The sequence below is a fragment of the Lolium rigidum genome, chromosome 1, assembly GCF_022539505.1.
Source record: "Lolium rigidum isolate FL_2022 chromosome 1, APGP_CSIRO_Lrig_0.1, whole genome shotgun sequence".
Classification (NCBI taxonomy): domain Eukaryota; kingdom Viridiplantae; phylum Streptophyta; class Magnoliopsida; order Poales; family Poaceae; genus Lolium; species Lolium rigidum.
Genome location: NC_061508.1, coordinates 273783329 through 273802702, shown reverse-complemented (window position 1 = coordinate 273802702; position 19374 = coordinate 273783329). Strand labels below are relative to the sequence as shown.

The 19374-nt window shown below is 53.0% G+C and overlaps 1 long non-coding RNA gene across 1 annotated transcript; it reads left to right on the top strand.

The window, feature by feature from the left end:
- Nucleotides 1–5735: 5735 nt before the first annotated feature.
- On the top strand, nucleotides 5736–6512 carry LOC124683730. The gene is made up of 2 exons (XR_006996795.1): nucleotides 5736–5849; nucleotides 6018–6512. It is a non-coding gene; the product is annotated as an uncharacterized LOC124683730 (long non-coding RNA).
- The last annotated feature ends 12862 nt before the right edge of the window (nucleotides 6513–19374 follow it).

Sequence of the window (19374 nt, the reverse complement as noted above, 5' to 3'; positions counted from 1 at the left end):
GTCTAGAGATATAGAAGATTGTGGTAGCTCAATCGGATGAAGCCTTTTCTTCCCAATCCCAGGTCATGAGTTCAAACCTTTGCACCACCCGAATTTATTTTTATTTTTAAAAATTATGCTAGACATTGTAGTATGTTTAAAACATGAAATCTAGCCTCGTACTATTTTGTAGAGTTTTTTTTATCTTCTCTTGCTTGCAACTGAATAAACATATACAACGCTGCAATGTTGTGTTTCTCGGTGGCTTGGCTCCTCTGGGAAGCCACAAACTCCTTCAGAATTGTCTTAGACGAAGTTATTCAGGATTATCAGGGGTACATTAGCAGTAAATTGCTGAGCTAGGAAAGGCTACTGCCAGCAAAAAAAACTATGCGTACTTCTCCAAGTTCGTGTCTTCAGCATAGAATCACCGTATATTTCCCATATAGCACACTGCCACAGCTTGTTCAACCAGCCAACAGCTTGTTGCTCGAACATGAACTAAAAAAAAGGCTAATTCCTGGGAGGCACCAGGATCTGGAACCAAAGTTGCATAAGTTAGAAATTCAATCTCATAGCAACATGATTACTTGAAAAATTATAATCATAGAGAGAACACGCTCCACAAATAACATTGGTGTTTCGATATTCACAAATAACATTGGTGTTTCGATATTCATGTCATTCACCACAGAAAAATGAAAGAGGCCTTAGAGGCAACATGTTTACAAGGTGACAAATGGATCATGTATATTCCAAATAAATAGCCAAGAGCCCAAATTTGGGGGCTTCGGGAATCGGTGCTATGTTCCAACTAAACAAACCAATGTTCAATGTTATGGTACTGGATTGTGCATATATATCACGAATGAGCCAATAAATTAGCAATCACACTATTGCAATACTCAAACTGCAACATCACTTGGGAAGAATAATCAATAGATAAATACCACGGTTTGATAGAAAAAAAAATAGACCTATCTGTTCTAATCTTTGTTTAGGTGCTCCATATAGAGTTTATGACCAGTTATTCAAAATATCCAATTGACTTAAGTGCCCGAGACGAGATGTCTGGACTAGGAAAAAGAACAGTTCAAGCATACTCGCAGCCTCCAGGACTCAAGTCATGTCTCCACCAAACTAACGATTGCTATCAGGGCCAGAAAATGCCCGACCATCTTATTCTTCACAAAACCAACGGTATCACTATCAACTCCAGCTCTTTGATCACTATCGCCAAAATATTTCCTAGCATTTTCACCGCAAGCAAGCACCTTTTTGCATAACTCGAACAAGAACCTGGCCAAGCAGAAGATTGCATCGGTAAGATGTACAGTGGATCAGAACATAAAACATCATCTCAACTCAATTCATTACAACCTAGAAAACAGGGGACCAATAGAAACTCAAGAGCGCTGCTATAGACAGCAAAAATTGGACACATTCAACTTTCTCTGGTAGATTTCTCACCTGATGCTTGGCAGGAAGGAAAGGCTGGTCCGATTGAACAGGCCATCATGCCCAAGATCAAGATGAACATGTTAGTGCAGCCCTCAGATGTTGCTCAGTAGATGTATGTTGGCATAGCTTGCAAACACGACACTCATTCTCCTCTATGTTGATCAGGTGCATCCCTCGACACTTACCGAACTTTGAAGAATGGCATAGATTTCTTGATTAGGAAGCAAGCAAGAGAAGATAAAAAAAAACTCTACAAAACAGTACGAGGCTAAATTTCATGTTTTAAACATACTACAATGTCTAGCATAATTTTTAAAAATAAAAATAAATTCGGGTGGTGCGGAGGTTCAAACTCATGACCTGGGATTGGGAAGCAAAGGCTTCATCCGATTGAGCTACCACAGTCTTCTATTATCTCTAGACAGAAATTATATATATAGAGTAGTGTGGCGCCCCTCCCATGGGCGCCACACATGCTGCCACATCGGATCGGCGCACCAGCTCAGCGTCGAGGGCGCCACGTCGGCTGGGAGAGTGGCACCGCAGGCACGGGCGCCACACTGCCATGTGTGGCGCCCATGGGAGGGGCGCCACACAAAATGGTTAGATGGGTGAAATAGTTTGCCCGGAGGGTCAGTCTGTGCTATAGTTGCAATAAAAGGTTATTTTTGTGTAAATCGCCCAAAAAAAGCTCCACCATCTGTTATTGTGTACTCAGGTTGTGGGGTCCATCCATGTGGCATGCGTTTCATGGTCTGAAATAATTTATTACTATCACTAAACGTTTGGCTTGTTACCAAGTGGACGGTTACACTACAGGCTGTGGGGAAAGTACAGTAAATCATCCATTCGTTTAACCAGTAGTTTCATTATTACGGTGTTCAAGTGCACTTTCCATCTCAGAAATGATTCTCCGGACGCCAACTAGCGAGAGAACAAGATGTACTATCGAAATGTGCATTCTCTAACATGAAACTAATTTTAATTGTTATTTTTAGCATGAATACTTCAGTAAAATATGTGGAACTATTTTTGGCTAGAACTGTAGAACTCTCACAATATGAAACCTTGGTTCTTTTATGAAATATACTTTATACTATTTACAAGGTTAATTTTCTTATATTATAAAGTTTTACCACATGGCTACTAAGACAAGGCATCAATCGAGGCTATTTCCGCATGAATATATGTAGTACATTTATGAAATCATAAATTTCACCCAACCATGGAAAATTCATAAAGCATGTTCAGTGCATGAGTTTCATTACGATTTAGACTATCACTACAGGTCAGACAATAGGTCGACGTACAATGTTACTGCGGTGGAAACAATTTCTTGTGTCATAATTCTTGCGGCTGGAGACATTGTGTTATCATATGATGGAAACATTCTCCTGGCTGGTGAAAACATTTCTTCTGTCATGTAGTGATTAGTGAGATGGTAAAAAACATTAATAATTAATTAACATGTAATGGCAATATTTTTAGGTATGACAAAAATAGTAACAACTCTTTCCATGTTTCTGGAAATGATGATAGTTTGACACAAATTTCGGGGGTAGAAAAAATAGACCAAACTTACACACACCGGAGAGTGGAGATTTTGGAACAATGTTCACGAAGATCTCACTGTTTTCACGAACGATAAATGTGAATAGTACTAAAATAAAATGGCAAAGGTAAACGGTCATGCGAAAAAAGTTATCCAGAGTAGTTGCAACTTGTAAATACCTAAAAAATGTTACTCCCTCCGTTTCTAAAAAAGCTTCTCAACTTTTTCTACATATATATGGATGTACCTATAAAATGTCTATATACATCTATATCTCAGAAATTCAATTCGGCTCCCGGGTGCATATGCTCCCTCTACCAACAAAGCATATTTGAAAGTGTGGAAAATTTTTGAAAAAAAATTCTACATGTACATCTCCATAATATATGTGTGTGCGTCAAGTTTCACGAAAAAATAATATCTTTTTGTGACCTATGTAAAAAAGAGAAAACTTATCCTGTGAAAAGCATTATTTTAAGCACTGAATTTTGTCTTTTTTACACACGTCACATGATAAGTTCATTTTTTATGAAACGACTTTGTGAGCGCGTAGCACATGAATATGTACGTGCGAATTTTTTGTTTCAATTTTTTTGAAATTTAAAATATGTGTAAGATGCATTTTAAAATATAGGGAGCATATGCTCCCATGTTCCAAAACACCACTCTATATCTAGACAAGGTTGAGAAGCTATTTTAGGAAAGGAGCGAGTACTTGCCATGTACCAAGTGAGAACTCCTGAATTATGCAGGGTATTATTGCTATACCTTGACGAGGTGAGATATTCACGTGCAAAGCACGTGCAGTTTACTAGTGACTAATAATCCACCTTCCGGTTAGCGTCCGCACCCCTTTCAGTATTAAGTTACAAGCAACCGATTATCGCATTAAGCAATGTGTGTAAAGTAAACAATAGAATTATCCTTAGACAAAACATTGTTGTTTGCTCCCTAGTAGAAACGACATATCTGCAACCTTAGAAGTTATTGTCACTCTTCCAGATTACTAGAGGCACGAACCCACTATCGAGCATAAATATTCCCTCTTGGAGTCACATGCACATACTTTACCAGAACATCTACTAGCAACGGAGAGCATGCAAGATCACAAATAACATATGAAAAGTATATAATCAATCTCAACCATAGTATTCAATATTTATCACATCCCATCAAACACAACATGTGGCATTACATAAAGATGATCTTGATCATGATAGGCAGCTCACAAGATCTAAACATGAAGCATAAATTGGAGAAGACAACCATCTAGCTACTGCTATATATGGACCCGTAGTCCAGAGATGAACTACTCACCCATCACTTCGGAGGCGGGCATGGCGATATAGAGGCATCCGGTGATGATCTCCCTCTTCGGCGGCATGGTGGTGGAAGGGAAGAGAATGGCGGTATCTCCTCCGAAATTCAGCGGGGAAAATGGTTCTATGCGACGCATTTTGGAGGGAAAATGAAATTAATGGAGGGAACTACCAGTTCTGTCGCCGACAACGCGGGCCAGCTCAACGTTTCGCGCGTTTTTGTTTCGTCTGGGGTCCCCGACTGGGCCTCGGGAACCCGGGGATGGTCTGGGCTCTCCGGACGGATGAAAGGCCTAATCCGGGGGAAAACGAGGAGCCGGGGCGCGACTGAGCCGTTTTCGTCCACCCGGATGAAAAAAAAGGCTTCCTGGGGGCCTTCCCGGGGAGACGGCTGGAGATGCTCTTCGCCATTTAGCATATGGCTCACAAAGAAATGTCTGCTGGCGGCAGGGGTCTCTGCAGCCACCTTGTCATTGCTGCATCATTGGTCATTGTTGTGGCGCCTCCCGTGCTTGGAAATGGTAATCTCGCCGCCTCCCTACACTTCGGCCAGCATTTCTTTGTGTCTGGCTTCCGCTATGGCCTCCTTTACTCGATTCACTGTGCTGCTGTGGCGACAAAGAAGAGAGAGTTGTTGCTGCTGTGGTGAGAGAAGGGAGGGGCTGTGTTAATTAGGTCATGGGGGAGTAGATACATTATTAGATGAGCTTTGAGCCATGGGGAACTTGTTTGTTGTATGAAAATTGCCTATCTTTAAATATTCTTTATTTTCTCTTGGAGTATTTGTGCTGATTGCTCTATTCTTAGACTGTCAAAGGCATAGCTTTATCGGATGCACTTAGTAGTTCAAGTGGGATTGGGAGCCTTGCCTTTGTTCCTTAACACCTTTGATCTCAGGGTATATTGGTGATCGAGAAGAGGACGAGGTCCAGAACCTTGGCACCTTTCTGTCATGTGGATAGGGTGCCGATGGCTCCAAAAGACGTTTAGGTGTAGGAGATGAAGAAAATAGGAGGTACGGGAGCGAATTAATAGTTCTGCTTTATTGGTAGTGAACTAGGAACATGCATATATCATATGTACATATCAGTAGTTTTCGCTTGATTAATAGAACCAGGTGGTAAGCAAACCAAGAAACATGGAGAAAGGATATCAAGTCTGTCTTAAGAGTTCCAATCGTTACAAGGAAACATATCAAATCCTAACATAGGGAAATAGAGGCTTACCACTAAGCCACATTTCGTGTCAACTTATGCTTGGACCTATGGCGGTATGTGGACCCCAGCATGACTTGGATCAACCTTTTTTGTACTCTAACATTAAGTTTCTACTAATGTTTATATTGCTATTTTTGGCCCAATTGGAGAAGTGTATCATTCATATAATTAATTTACACGACTTTTGTAGATGCTGTATAGTTTGTTGTTTGTAATTATTCTTTTATTGGTTTGCAGCAGGATGGAAATGGAGTAGCTGTGGAACAAGCGAGGGACACAGAACCTTTGGCTGATGGAGTTGGCTCCTCGAAACAGGCCCCTGTAAGTTTTCTTTTATGATGTGAACCCTACTAGAATTACACACTTCACATAGCTAGATCTCCAGTATACATGCACATTGCACATGGTACTACCCTAGACCGTTATTTTTCTTAAGTCCTAGATCGCACTCTAATCACAACTGCCTTTTCTGGTGATTGTCATATGTAGCCTACTGATGCAAGTTTGATGGCCGTAGACGAGCCAAGTCCTGTTAGGGGTGAACCAGAGAGGTCCAACAACAGAACAGCCAGCAATGCATCAGAAACCATGAGATCGCGGACCTTAACTTAGCAACTGATGCCATATGTGCAGCCCTTTGACTCCCTTGGACAAACCTGGACAGAACAGTTTCTCTACCAGAATACAAGATGATCATATTTGTGATTTTGACACACTGATGGTTGATTTATCAATGCCATTGTTGGCATCAAGTATCGAGTTCGTAATGCTTCCGAGGAGATGACATTCTGGCGCATGTGACTTAGCAATGTATAGCTAGGCGAAGGTTTCGTTTTTTTATGGGACCCGTCTTCTCTTCTCATCACATGAGGATAATGCTGTAGTTGGTTAGGAGACTAGTGCTCCAGTGATTTCAGTGTTAGGAGTTCCATTGAGGAATATTGTATTCACAATGCAAGTCTATTGGTAAATTCTTGTGTCTTATTCAGCTGCAATTATTGTCCTTACATTCCAATTAAGGAATTGATTGTGGCATACATATATCTACTCATACAAGATGTTAATCAACACTGGTACACCCCCTTCGTTACTTGGAGAACCTAGTAAAATCCATCGTCGACATATGCTTTGGAACGAGCCTTGATCATCCAGAGTTCAGTGGTTTGGAGAATATATGCATGTCCCATCCTCTAGAGGGCACTTACCGCACACTACAGCCTGGGCAGTTTTTACCGGGCAAAGGTGAGCAGCCGCCTGGGTCTTCTGTGAAGATGTGAGAGAGTTACATCATACTCATGAACAATCCAAGAGACCGTTAGAATAAAAGGGAGATGTTTTGAGAGTAGCGCGAGGAATGCAAGGGGGCACTTACGATGGCCGGAGCAGGCGGTTGGAGAGCGTGGAACTGGATGTGCTGCACCACCGAGGGTGGCGCTGACGAAGAAGAGCAACGTGAGGATGGAGAGAAGACGGGCAAGCAAGATGCGACAATTAGGTAGCATCTTAACGGAGTGGCGACGGGTACAATTGGAGTACTGGTACTGGTGGCCGCAATGCTTCAGCACCTGCACCTTATATGCCCACGCCAAACGACGTTTTCTTTCTTGAGAGAGAAAGCTTTGTTGACTCCTAAATGTAACCTTTTGTTGACTAGGAATGCACGTGGCCCCGGACTTTCTTGCATACATACAGATATAGCATACCACCTCGATGACTTCCCAAGTTTGAACCATTGCGGTCCTGTTATTTTAGCTAATCAAAAATCACACCGTTCACACATACTCCCTCCGTCCCACGAAACATGTCAAAGGTTTCAAAATTTAGATGTATCTAGACACTAAATAGTAATAGATACGTCTAAATTTTGACAAACCTTCGACATCTTTCGTGGAAGGGAGGGAGTACTAGAGTTGTGCCAAAGTTGATGATAGAACTGTCGTACCTTAAGCCTCGGTCCTGTTATTTTAGCTAGTCAAAAGTCTCAGTCGATTGCCAATATATTCATTCAAAGTCTCAGTCGATTGTTAATATATTCGTTCAAAGTGAAAGCATGCCATGATGGTGAGAGAAAGTCAGATATCATTAAATTACGTTTTGGGTGGGGGTGGGTCGTTGGAACATATTGTTTGAACTAATTTATACTCACTCCGTCTACAAATAAGCGTACATTTAACTTTTGGACAAGTCAAACTTCATTAAATTTAACAAATTTCTAGGAAAAGTTTCATCATTAATGACACTAAAATAGTTCACTAGATTAACCTTGAAGTGCAGTTTCATGATATATGGATTTTATATCACATATATTGCTACATTTTGGTAAATGTTAGTCAAATTTGAAAAGGTTTGACTTGGACAAAAGCCAAACATACACTTATTCACAGATGGAGGGAGTATATTCACACTATATGACATGGAGCATGGAGCAGTGCTAGCAACAGAACTTCTCTAATCTTGGACTTTAGTACGAGAAGTGGAAGTAGAATCTGAATATATTCGGTCAGTTCGGCTGTCGTTTCCTTTTGTGGAGCTTGATTTGACCATCTGAAAGTTGAATAAGAAGAATGCATTCTAAACTCGTGCTTGATTGGCAGCAGGCCTGGTTGATTATTCAACACAGAGGCCGCCTTCCTCCCCTTTCCCTCTCAATTCCTTCGTAGGCATCAATCATTTTTTGAGAATTCGGCAGGTGAGCTGCTCGATATATTAATAGAAAAGTAAGTTTCGTACAAGGACAGCCGGCTCAAACACACGATCCAGCAGGCTTGGCTAGGATCTGCCGGTGGAAAGAGAAACTAACAAAAAAAAGGGGGGGACTACTCGCGGGGTAGGAAGATCTTCGCGCCAGCCAAGTCCCAAACAGCCGCCTCATCACTGATCTTGGCCAACGTGGTGGTCACCGAAGAGGGATTCTGTCGAAAGATGCGGGCATTTCTCTCGAGCCAAATCTGCCAAAGCACAAGAAGGCTCCACGAACGGACACGGGAGGCTTCCGCCGCCGGTAGACCAGCGGAGAGGCCGCCGAGGCAGTCTACCGCACGGGAGGGTGCACCCCAGGTGGCGGGGTCTAGGGAGCGCGCCGAAGCTAGGGTCGCCACCCTCTCCCAGATACGTCGCACATGCGGGCACTCAACAAAGAGGTGCAAACAGGTCTCCAGGTTCCGCATGCAAAGGGGGCAGAAGTAGTTGTTTGGCCAACGCCTAGCGAGCAGACGGTCTGCCGTCATGAGACGGTTCTGCACGACCAACCAGGCGAAGAAGCGGCAGCGCGGCGCAGCCCATGGCTTCCAAATTAGGGGAACGAGGGGGGAATCCACCGCACCCAAAAACTGGATCCGGTACGCCGAGGCCGCAGAATAGACGCCGTCCTCGGAGAACCGCCAAGTAAACGTGTCCTGCACCTCCGGGGAGAGCTCGGCGAGGCCCACGAGCGCGCGGAAGGTGACAAAGAGGTTGAGCAGGTCAGGGGACACTCTGGCACGGAGGTCGCGGATCCAAGCACCATTACGCAGCGCTTCGCGGACCGCTCTGTGCTTGCGCCTCGACAGCTTGTAGAGGGCCGGAGCAAGTGCTTTCGAGGCCGCCCCAAACAGCCACGAGTCGTGCCAGAAGCTAGCGGAGGCCCCGTCGCCCAGGGTCACGGACGTGGCAGCAGCAAAGAGCTCGCGGTCGACGTCATCGTAGGGTGATACGTCTCAAACGTATCTATAATTTCTTATGTTCCATGCTACTTTTATGATGATACTCACATGTTTTATACACACTTTATGTCATTATTATGCATTTTCCGGCACTAACCTATTGACGAGATGCCGAAGAGCCGACTCGTCGTTTTCTCGCTGTTTTTGGTTTCAGAAATCCTACAAAGGAAATATTCTCGGAATTGGACGAAATCAACGTCCAGGGTCTTATTTTTCCACGAAGCTTCCAGAAGACCGAAAGGGATACGAAGTGGGGCCACGAGGTGGCCATACCATAGGCCGGCGCGGCCAGAGGGGGCCCGCGCCGCCCTATGGTGTGGGCCCCTCGTCAGCCCCCCGACGCTGCCCTTCCGCCTATTTATAGCCTTCGTCGCGAAAACCCCGCATCGAAAGCCACGATACGGAAAACCTTCCGCAGACGCCGCCGCCGCCAATCCCATCTCGGGGGATTCAGAGATCGCCTCCGCACCCTGCCGGAGAGGGGAATCATCTCCCGGAGGACTCTTCATCGCCATGATCGCCTCCGGATTGATGTGTGAGTAGTTCACCCTTGGACTATGGGTCCATAGCAGTAGCTAGATGGTTGTCTTCTCCTCATTGTGCTATCATGTTAGATCTTGTGAGCTGCCTATCATGATCAAGATCATCTATTTGTAATGCTACATGTTGTGTTTGTTGGGATCCGATGAATATGGAATACTATGTCAAGTTGATTATCAATCTATCATATATGTTGTTTATGTTCTTGCATGCTCTCCGTTGCTAGTAGAGGCTCGGCCAAGTTGATACTTTTAACTCCAAGAGGGAGTATTTATGCTCGATAGTGGGTTCATGCCTCCATTGAATCCGGGACGAGTGATGTAAAGTTCTAAGGTTGTGGATGTGCTGTTGCCACTAGGGATAAAACATCAATGCTTTGTCCGAGGATATTTGTGTTGATTACATTACGCACCATACTTAATCCAATTGTCTCGTTGTTTGCAACTTAATACCGGAAGGGGTGCGGATGCTAACCCGAAGGTGGACTTTTTAGGCATAGATGCATGTCGGATAGCGGTCTATGTACTTTGTCGTAATGCCATGATTAAATCTCATAGTAGTCATCGTGATATGTATGTGCATTGTTATGCCCTCTCTATTTGTCAATTGCCCAACTGTAATTTGTTCACCCAACATGCTATTTATCTTATGGGAGAGACACCACTAGTGAACTGTGGACCCCGGTCCATTCTTTTACATCTGAAATACAATCTACCGCAAACTCGTTCTTTACTCGTTCTTCGCAAACAAACATCATTTTCCACACCATACGTGTAATCCTTTGTTTACGAGCAACCCGGTGAGATTGACAACCTCACCGTTACGTTGGGGCAAAGTATTGTGATTGTGTTGTGCAGGTTCCACGTTGGCGCCGGAATCCCTGGTGTTGCGCCGCACTACACTCCGTCACCAACAACCTTCACGTGTTCCTTGACTCCTACTGGTTCAATAACCTTGGTTTCAGACTGAGGGAAAACTTTCTGCTGTACGCATCACACCTTCCTCTTGGGGTTCCCAACAGACGTGTGTCAACTGCACGCATCACAGGGTACAGGGAGACCCCCCCCCCCCACGGCCGACTGGGCTGCGTCTTCTGGTGCCACAACCAACGAAGGCGGAGAGCACGACTGAACCTCGTCAAATCCAACACACCTAGCCCCCCAAGCTCCCTGGGGCAGCACAACTTTGCCTAGGCAACTTTGCAGCGGCCCCTAGAGCAAGAAAGGTCCGCGGCCCACAGCCAGGCGCGTCTGATCCTGTCGATCGCCTTGACGAGCCAAGGTGGTGGCACGAAGGAGGTGAGGAGGTAGGTCGGGAAGGCGTCGAGGACCGCCTGCAGGAGGGCCAGCCGGCCCGCATGGGAGAGGAGGAGCAGCTTCCACCGCGCCAGGCGGCTCCCAAGCTTGTCGAGGAGCGGCTGGAAGTCGACCCGGCGAGAGCGGCGAAAGCTGTGCGGCAACCCCAGGTAGCGGCATGGGAAGGACCCCGTCGCGGCCCGAAGGGGAGCAACAATGTCGGTCAAGTCCAGGTCTTGGCAACGGATCCCGTAGACCGTGCTCTTAGCCAGATTGACGTGCAGTCCCGATGCAGCCCCGAAGTTTTGCAGAATCGCGTGCACGTGCTCCATCTCAGCACGCACCGGGTTGAGGAAGACAGCCGCGTCGTCGGCATAGAGGGAGCAGCGAAGCCGAGCCTTCCGGCCACGCAGCGGCGAGAGCAGCCCCTCCTCAGTGGCGAGGTCGAAGAGGCGGTGCAGGGGATCGATCGCAAGGATGAAATGGAGGGGAGACAGGGGGGTCACCCTGCCGCAGCCCGCGACGGTGCATAAACCGCGGTCCCACCTCCCCATTGAGGATCACACGCGAGGAGGAGGTAGCGAACATCATGGCAATCCAGTCGCACCATCGGACGCTGAAGCCACGTGCCCGCAACATGGAGAGCAGGTAAGGCCAAGAAACCGAGTCGAACGCCCGCGCAATGTCAAGCTTGAAGAAGATCAGCGGGGGATCAGCGGGGAGCGCGCGCGGTGGAAATGCCGAATAACCTGTTGCACGTACAGGAAATTGTCCTGAATGTTGCGGCCACGGATAAAGGCGCTCTGCCCCTCGTCGATAAGCTCCGGGATGCGCTTGGCCAAGTGCATCGCGAGCACCTTCATGAAAAGCTTAGCGAAGCCGTGCATCAGGCTAATGGGGCGGTAATCCGCGAGCGAGGCCGGGTTGTCATTCTTCGGGATGAGGACGATGTGGGAGGAGTTGACGCAAGAAAGGCTCGAGCGGTTGGCACCATGCAACTGCTGGAAGGCCAGCCTCACGTCCGACTTGATGACGCCCCAACAGGCGTTGAAGAACATGGCATTGAAACCATCGGGCCCAGGCGCCTTATCGTGAGGCATCTCTAGCAGCGCAGCGAGGATCTCCTCCTCAGAAAACGCCGCATCCAGCTCGGCAAGGCCAACCTCCGGGAGGCCGAGCTCAGCCCAACCAAGCTCCACCCTCTCCTCGTCCGCCGCACTGAAAAGGGCCAAGAAGTGGGACTGGATCAACTGCTGCTTATGCTGCTGCACCGTGGCCGTGCCCCCCGCATGGTGCAGGGCGTGAATGAAGTTCTTCCAACGCCTGCTATTCGCCTTTAGGTGGAAAAAGCGAGTGTTGGCGTCTCCGGCCCGCAGCCACGAGACATGGGAGCGCTTCTTCATCTTGATCCTCTCAATGACAGCGAGCCCCAGGATCTGGGACTTGAGCTGCCGGCGCAGGAGGAGCTCATCGGCGTCGAGGGCTCGGGACTCCTGAGCACAATCAAGCTGGAAGATGACGTCCTGTGCCATCAGGAACTGGAGCTTGGTGTCGCCAATACGAGTCTTATACCAGCGCCGCAGTGCCTTGGCGACCCTTCCCAACTTAAAGTTGAGCCGAGCAACCGCATCCAGGGGTGGGCACGGGGCAGCCCACGAGGCCGAGACCACCTCAGCGAAGCCCTCCACGTGCGGCCCGAACGCCTCGAACCGGAACCTGGGGAAGCGCTTGACCATGCCATCGCTCGTGAGGAGCAGGGGATAATGGTCGGAGAGCGAGGACGAGAGGGGGTGGAGGCGCACTGCCGAAAAGGAAGCGTCCCAGGCCGGGTCGCAGAAGGCCCGATAAAGGCGCACCAAAGTAGGGGAGGCCTGCTCGTTGCTCCAGGTGAAGCGGCGACCAGAGAGCTTAAGCTCCTTAAGCCCGGAGACATCCAAAGCGCCGCGCAAGCGACCCATCATGGCACGGTTGAGGTTGGCGTTATTCTTGTCCCTGGCCTCGTAGATGACATTGAAGTCCCCAACGAGCAGCCATGGGCCAACCACAACCGACCGCAGCCGGACCAACTCCTGGAGGAAGAGAATCTTGTCGGCGTCGTCGTTGGGACCGTAGACCGCCGTGATAGTCCAAGGGGCGCCGCCAAGCACCGACGAAAGCCGAGCCGTGATAGAAAAGCGGGACACATGGACCTCATCCACCGTGAAGACACTAGAGTCCCACAGCAGCATGATGCCTCCGCGCGTGCCAAATGCGAAGAGATCGAGAGCGCCATCCAGGTGGGGCCCGCGATCTCACGACGGACGGCATGGGAGACAGAGTTAAGCTTAGTCTCCTGCAGACAAGCCACGGCGCAGCGGTACTGAAGAAGGGTGCGGCACACGGTCGCGCGCCGTGCCGCATCGTTCAGCCCGCGCACATTCCAGTTTAGCAAAGAGAAGCTAAGAGCATCCCCACTCGTTGGCGCTCCCCACGCCCAAATCCGGCGAAATTTTCGTCCGGATTGGAGGAAGATTTGGCGTGGGGAGTAGCAGTTTCCCAGCCGCGTGCCCAGGCGAAGTCGACGAGGCGAATTTAAAAAACGGAAACTTGACAAACTACGGCTAAAAACGGGTGAATATAGACTAAATTTAATGATATTTACTACATAACGGGCGGAGTTCATACATAGAGGCCGAACTCGACTATATTTCGAATTCGGCTAGGGGAATTCAAATGCTAATTTTAAAACACGGCGCTCTACATGCCCAAATGGCGGTAGAACACCGTGTAGTCGCCGCCGTCGTCGTCGGAGCCGTCGCCGTCGTCGACCGCGCGGCGGCGCGGCCTCGGCTGCCGCCGCCCGGCCGGCGTCTCCCCACCGAGGCGGGGAAGGCTTGTACCATTCGTCGTCCGGACGCTTCGAGGTCGACGAATGGGACGGCGGCGGCGGTTGGAGCGGGCGGCGCGGCCGGCACGGGCGGCGAGTCGGCCGCGCGGCGGCCGTGTCCAACAGCCTCGCTCGCTCGCTCCGCCTCGCCGGCGCTCCCGGGCCGCGCCGGCCCGGTCCGATGCGGCGTCGTCCGCGCGCTTCTCCTCCTCCATGTCCCGCAGCCGACCCGGCGATCGCCTCCGCCATCGCGGCGTCCCTCCGCGCGCTTCGCCTCCTCCTCGGCGAGCCGGTTTGCGGCGGCGGCCTCTTTCTTCGTCCTCTTCCGCCGCCCCGCGGCGCGGAAGGCTGGTCGCGGATGACGAGGGCGCCGCCGCTCGCGCCCTCCGGTCGGGCGGCGGAGACGCCGGCTCCTTCTTGACGCGCACCGGCGTCGAAGGCGACGTCGTCTCCTCCTCTTCACCGGCGCCAAGGATGACCTCGGCGCCGATCCGGAAGACGACGAGCCGGCGGCCATGCGCCATGGCTGCCGGGACGTTTCCCGGCGGCGGCTCGTCGACGCCCTCGATGCAGGGGGCATCGTGAGCACCGGGAAGTTTCCGCCCTCGATGTGATCGAGGACGTTCGCCGGCCGTTCTGATCCGGCGCGCTCCACCACCGTCGTCGTCCCGCGGCGTTGTTGCGCGCAGGCGGAGGTGGCGGGCCGTCGTAGGCCGCCAGCTCCCGCTTCCACCGCCGAAGGAAGTATGAGTTCCACCGCGTGTAGTTCTCGGGGTGGTGGCGCGGGTCGGCGCGCTCCTCGTCCGTCATCGCCGCCCGCGCCTCCTCGATGGCGGCGTCGAGGGCGTCGCCCGAGGCGGCGGCGGGATTGGTACGCCGCCACGGGCCGAGTCGCCACCCGCCGCCGGGAGGCCTCGTGCTCGGGCGGGCGAGGGGTACCCCGCCCGGTGGAGGAGGTGCCCTCCCAGCGACGGAGCGTCCGGCGGGGAAGCCATTGGAGGCCGCGCCGTCGTCGTCGGAGAACGCCATCTTCGTTGGAGGTGGCCGGTGAGTGGAGGGGAAAATGGAGGAAGAGTGGAGCGAGGGCGTCGCGGCGAGCGGACCGGCCTTAAATAGGAGCGGCGGGCGCGGCGAGCGCCGGCGATGATGCCGCGTGGAAGACGATGCGTGCGCGAATGACGATGCGACGGCATTAATTCGCCGCGTGGAAGCTACGCGGCCGACGAATGCTGACCGGCGGCAGGCTTTTACAGCGCGCGGAAGACGATGCGATGAGGACGACGACCGGTGTCTCTCGCCGACAAGTTGGGGCCACCGGACGCGCGGAAGTTCCCTCGCCGTTTCGCGCGCTTCGTTTCGTCCGGAGTCCCCGAGCGCTCCCCGGGGGCCGGGGATGGCGTGGGATCGCCGGATGAATTTAGGCCCAAATCCGGACGAAAACGAGGAACCGGGGGCGCGACTGGGCGGAATTACGCCGTCCGGATGGAAAAAACGCTCGCCGGGGGCCTCGTCGGGGGGACTAGTGGAGATGCTCTAATCATCCGGAACCACACAAACCACGGGGTACCCAGAGTAACACAACACAACACAAGCTTTTACGTTCACTGGATGAAACAGACGGTACAAGCTAAAGATAGGGTAGGGCCGGAGCTCCGTCAAGCTGCTACAGACGTTGCCTGGCAAAGGCAAAGGATAGGTGCCCGAACAGGGGGTAGCGGCCACGAACGGCGCGCACACACACAGATGCAGTAACATGGGACACTAGGGGGCAGCGCAGGCGAGACGGGGCCCGGTCAGGCGCCGACCTCCATCCCCAGTCAGGCCTGGAGGTCCTCATCCGGGAGCGCGATTGAAGCCTGAGAGCCGATGCCAACGATGCGCGCGAGCTTAGTCACGACCTTCCTTCCCAGGGGGGACTTGAAGCGGTTGACGAAGCGTCCGCGAGCCCTGGGAGAGTGCTCGGCGACCTTGTCGATGAACTCAAGCTGCTTGGCGAGGAGCGCATGCGCGCGCTGCTCGGCGGTGAGCGAGCTCAGGCCAAGAGCGCCGATCCGAGCGCTGCGTCTCGCCACGGGCGTCGTTGTAGGTACAGCCGCAGGCCGCGGCGGCTCCACGGCTGGAGGGGGGCCAAGGATGGCCTAGCCCGGCTGGAGGAACAACTTGCCGAGGAAGGCACCCCGGCCACCGGCCTCGAGCTCCAGGCGTTGCAGCTGGCGCGCCACGCCGTCTACGGTCGCCAGCGGCCGGGCGCAAGGAGCGATCGGCTCGGTCGGACCGAACGCACCGACGGCCTCAAAAAAAAGCCTCGTCGTCCGCCTGGCCCAGCCCGACGCGACCCAAAGGAAGCTGCAGCAAGCCCTCGATGGAGGGAGGCTGGGTGGAAGTGTCGAAGCAGCCCCAGCCTTCACCCGGCGCATACGTGGCCCACCCCAGTCCCGACGAAGCAACAGGAGCATGAAGCGCCAAGGATGGGAACACCATCTCCTGGAGCTCGCCCAGCGACCCGTGCTGGAACAGAGGCCAGTCCACGACCAGCGCGGGGAGGACGGGGGCAGGGTAGAGATGGCGTCCTCCAGCAGCATGGGGTCCTCCCTAGTCAGGTCCGACCAGCAGCGCTCGGCGTCAAAGTGGAACAGAGCGTCCACGGGTTCCTGCGAGGGGGAAGCGTCAAAGCCAGAGAGGCCCGACAGAGGAATCTCACCAGGAAGGGGCCAAACTTGCCCCCCGTCCGAAGTAGCAGGGTCAGCGATCACGAGCGAGGAGGTGGGGGCCACCAGCAGGTCGCTGACTCCCGCGGCAGGCACGAGTGTGGCGACGACCGGTGCAGCATCGCAGAGGGCCACATCATCGCGGTGGCGCCCGCCACCACCGCCGCTGTCCCCGCGCTGGCCACGGTTACGATGTGCAGGTGTCTAGGAACCTCCTGCAGGGACGTCGGCGACCACGCGGGTTCCTCCGAGCGTCGCCGTCATCGGTGTCGTCGTCGCGTCGTCGGGGTAGGATGCGCTCGTGCGCACCACTGCGCGGACCTTGGGGCGCCCGCGAACGCACATCCTCCGTGCCCAGGGCCCAAGGGTGGCGAACCGGCGGCGGCACCACCCCGTTCGGCCCGGCGCTTTCCTTGGAGACGTCAAGGTGGATCAGGACGGGGTAGGTAGGGCCCGTCCGCTCTGGCACCGGCGGCACGCCGTCCACCCACGCTGCGCGCGCCTCGCTGTTCTCGAGCATGTCAATGATGGAAAAGGTGTTGGAGGTGGGAATGACCTCCGGGTTCCATGCCCAGCCCCAAGCGAAGCAAGCGGACGTGTTTGTCTTATCGACGCTCTGCTGCTCGAGGCGGTCGACGATGACCTTGCCCGCGACGACTTGCTGCGCGGAGTCGGTCGACCAGGACTGCTGGGGCAGCCCCTCGATGGCGAGACGGCAGTAGAAACGCCAGGAGCACTGGATGCCGCGAGCCGTCGGAGACCAGGGCTTGAGGGAAAGGGTGGCGCCGCGGCACGGGAGAGAACCCGCCTCTATGGCGATGCGGCGATGGTTGGGGAAGTCAAACCTGATGAGGAAATCCTGTGGCGAGTGCTTGGTGATGACGACGGTGGCCCACAGGATGCCCAACTCCCGCTCGAGTGCCCGCGCCGCCGCGTCGGGGGAGATGTCGCGCTTCTCCGAGAGGGTGCCCACGAGCGCCGTCAGGGCCTTAAAGGCGGAGGGGAGGGAGCGCGCAGCAAAATGGTCGGAATAGAGGCACCGAAAGCAGCAGCCCCGGAGCGAGGACTTAAAGGCGGAGGGGAGGGAGCTAGGGCGCTGGCCGGAGCCCCGCGCGCCATAACTTCGGCGGCCCAAAGAGGGTACGGTCGTCACCTTCCTCCGGCTCTTGGAGCGCTGGGTTTGCCATTCTCGTCCGTCTGCCGGGTCATCAAGGTGGGTGGTTGGGACGTGGATGGAGCGTATGGGCACGGTCTCCGGAGCCGGCAGACCCGCTGACCCCTGCAGCGAAGGCGTAGCTGGGTGGCCAAGAGATGCCGCAGCAGCAACCCCGACAGAGGAAGCTCGCAGCTGGGAGCTCCGCCCGCCCTCATCAAGATGGCCCCGCAGGGGAGCCTCCGGACCAAGGGAGGGCGCCGCGAGAGGCGCAGCCGCGCCGCGAGGCTAGCGGAGCTAGTGCTCGAGGCCTGCGCTGGGGAGTAAAGGAGGAGCGGAGGTGCGCCCGCGCCCGCATCTCCGGCGGGGAGGGAGGATCCGCGGGGGGGGGGGGGGGGGAGACGAGTCCAGGGGAGGTTGGGTGGCCGTTGGGCCCGGAGCTGACGCCAACGGGATGGTGGTCGCCGACGGCTGGGCCGCCGCCGACGAGAGGCTGGTGGTAGGTGGCGAGCGGGGCATGGCTCACGAGTTTACCGATTGCGATGTTAGGGCATCTCCAGCGGACGCATTTCGGACGACCAAATTGTCCGCTGGCGTACGTTTGCGTCACCTGGCGGACGCCAAAATGACCGCGAGGGACGAAATGTCCGTTTGCGTCGGGGACTACCTCCAGCGGTCCGACGCATTTTGGACATGCAAGTGTTTTTTTTGTGCTACTTATTTTCAAATTTGTTGAATGATCAAGTTTAAACGCGAAAAAGTAGTACTCAATGATGTCATGTTGCTCCAATCGAATAGATTATAGCCTAAACAATTAATCTGATACTTCAGTGGACTAGATTCAAACATATTTAACATACAAAGAAGAACAAATTTAAAAACATATAAACTAAAACTATTTTTTGGCCTTCTTGTTAGAAGGCCCTGCCTCGTCGAAACTCCTGCGCCTCTTGCTTGTCACCTCCTCGTCGGAAGTGGAGGACGACTCGCCCGTCGAGGAGTTGAAACTGGAAGAAATGGTGTCTTCGTCGTCGTCGTCGGTGAACGGACGACGACGCGCCGCCCGCGCTAGCGCCCTTGCCCGGGCCCTGGACTTCTTCCTTGCCGCCGCCTTGTCGTCCGCCGCCTCCTCGCGCCTCCAACCGGGCGAACTTGGTGTCGGAGTCCTCCTCCTCCTCCCGGCCCTCCTCCTCGTCCTCGGCGTCCCGAGCAGCGCCGCCTCCGTCCCTCCTCATGGCCTTCGCCGCCATTGCCGCCTCCGTCCTCCTCCTCCTCACTCGGCGTGGAGGCAGGGTCGCTGGACGTGGAGCCCGGATCGTTTGGCGTCGCAGGGGATTCCCACCAATGCAGAAATCCGGGCGACATGCCCTCGCTCTCCGAGTCGGACGGCATCGTGTAGTCGCTCATGACGTACCGATGTTGGAGAAGAAGGTTGAACTTGAATTACCGTAGACGCGGGGGTTATAATGTGCGGGGATTAACGGCGGCGCGTATAACGAAGAGGCCGGCGGTTGCTCTTCCGCGGCGGTTCGGCGCTCCATGGCGGCGGTTGCTCTTCGCGGTTGTCACACCGGCGTCACACC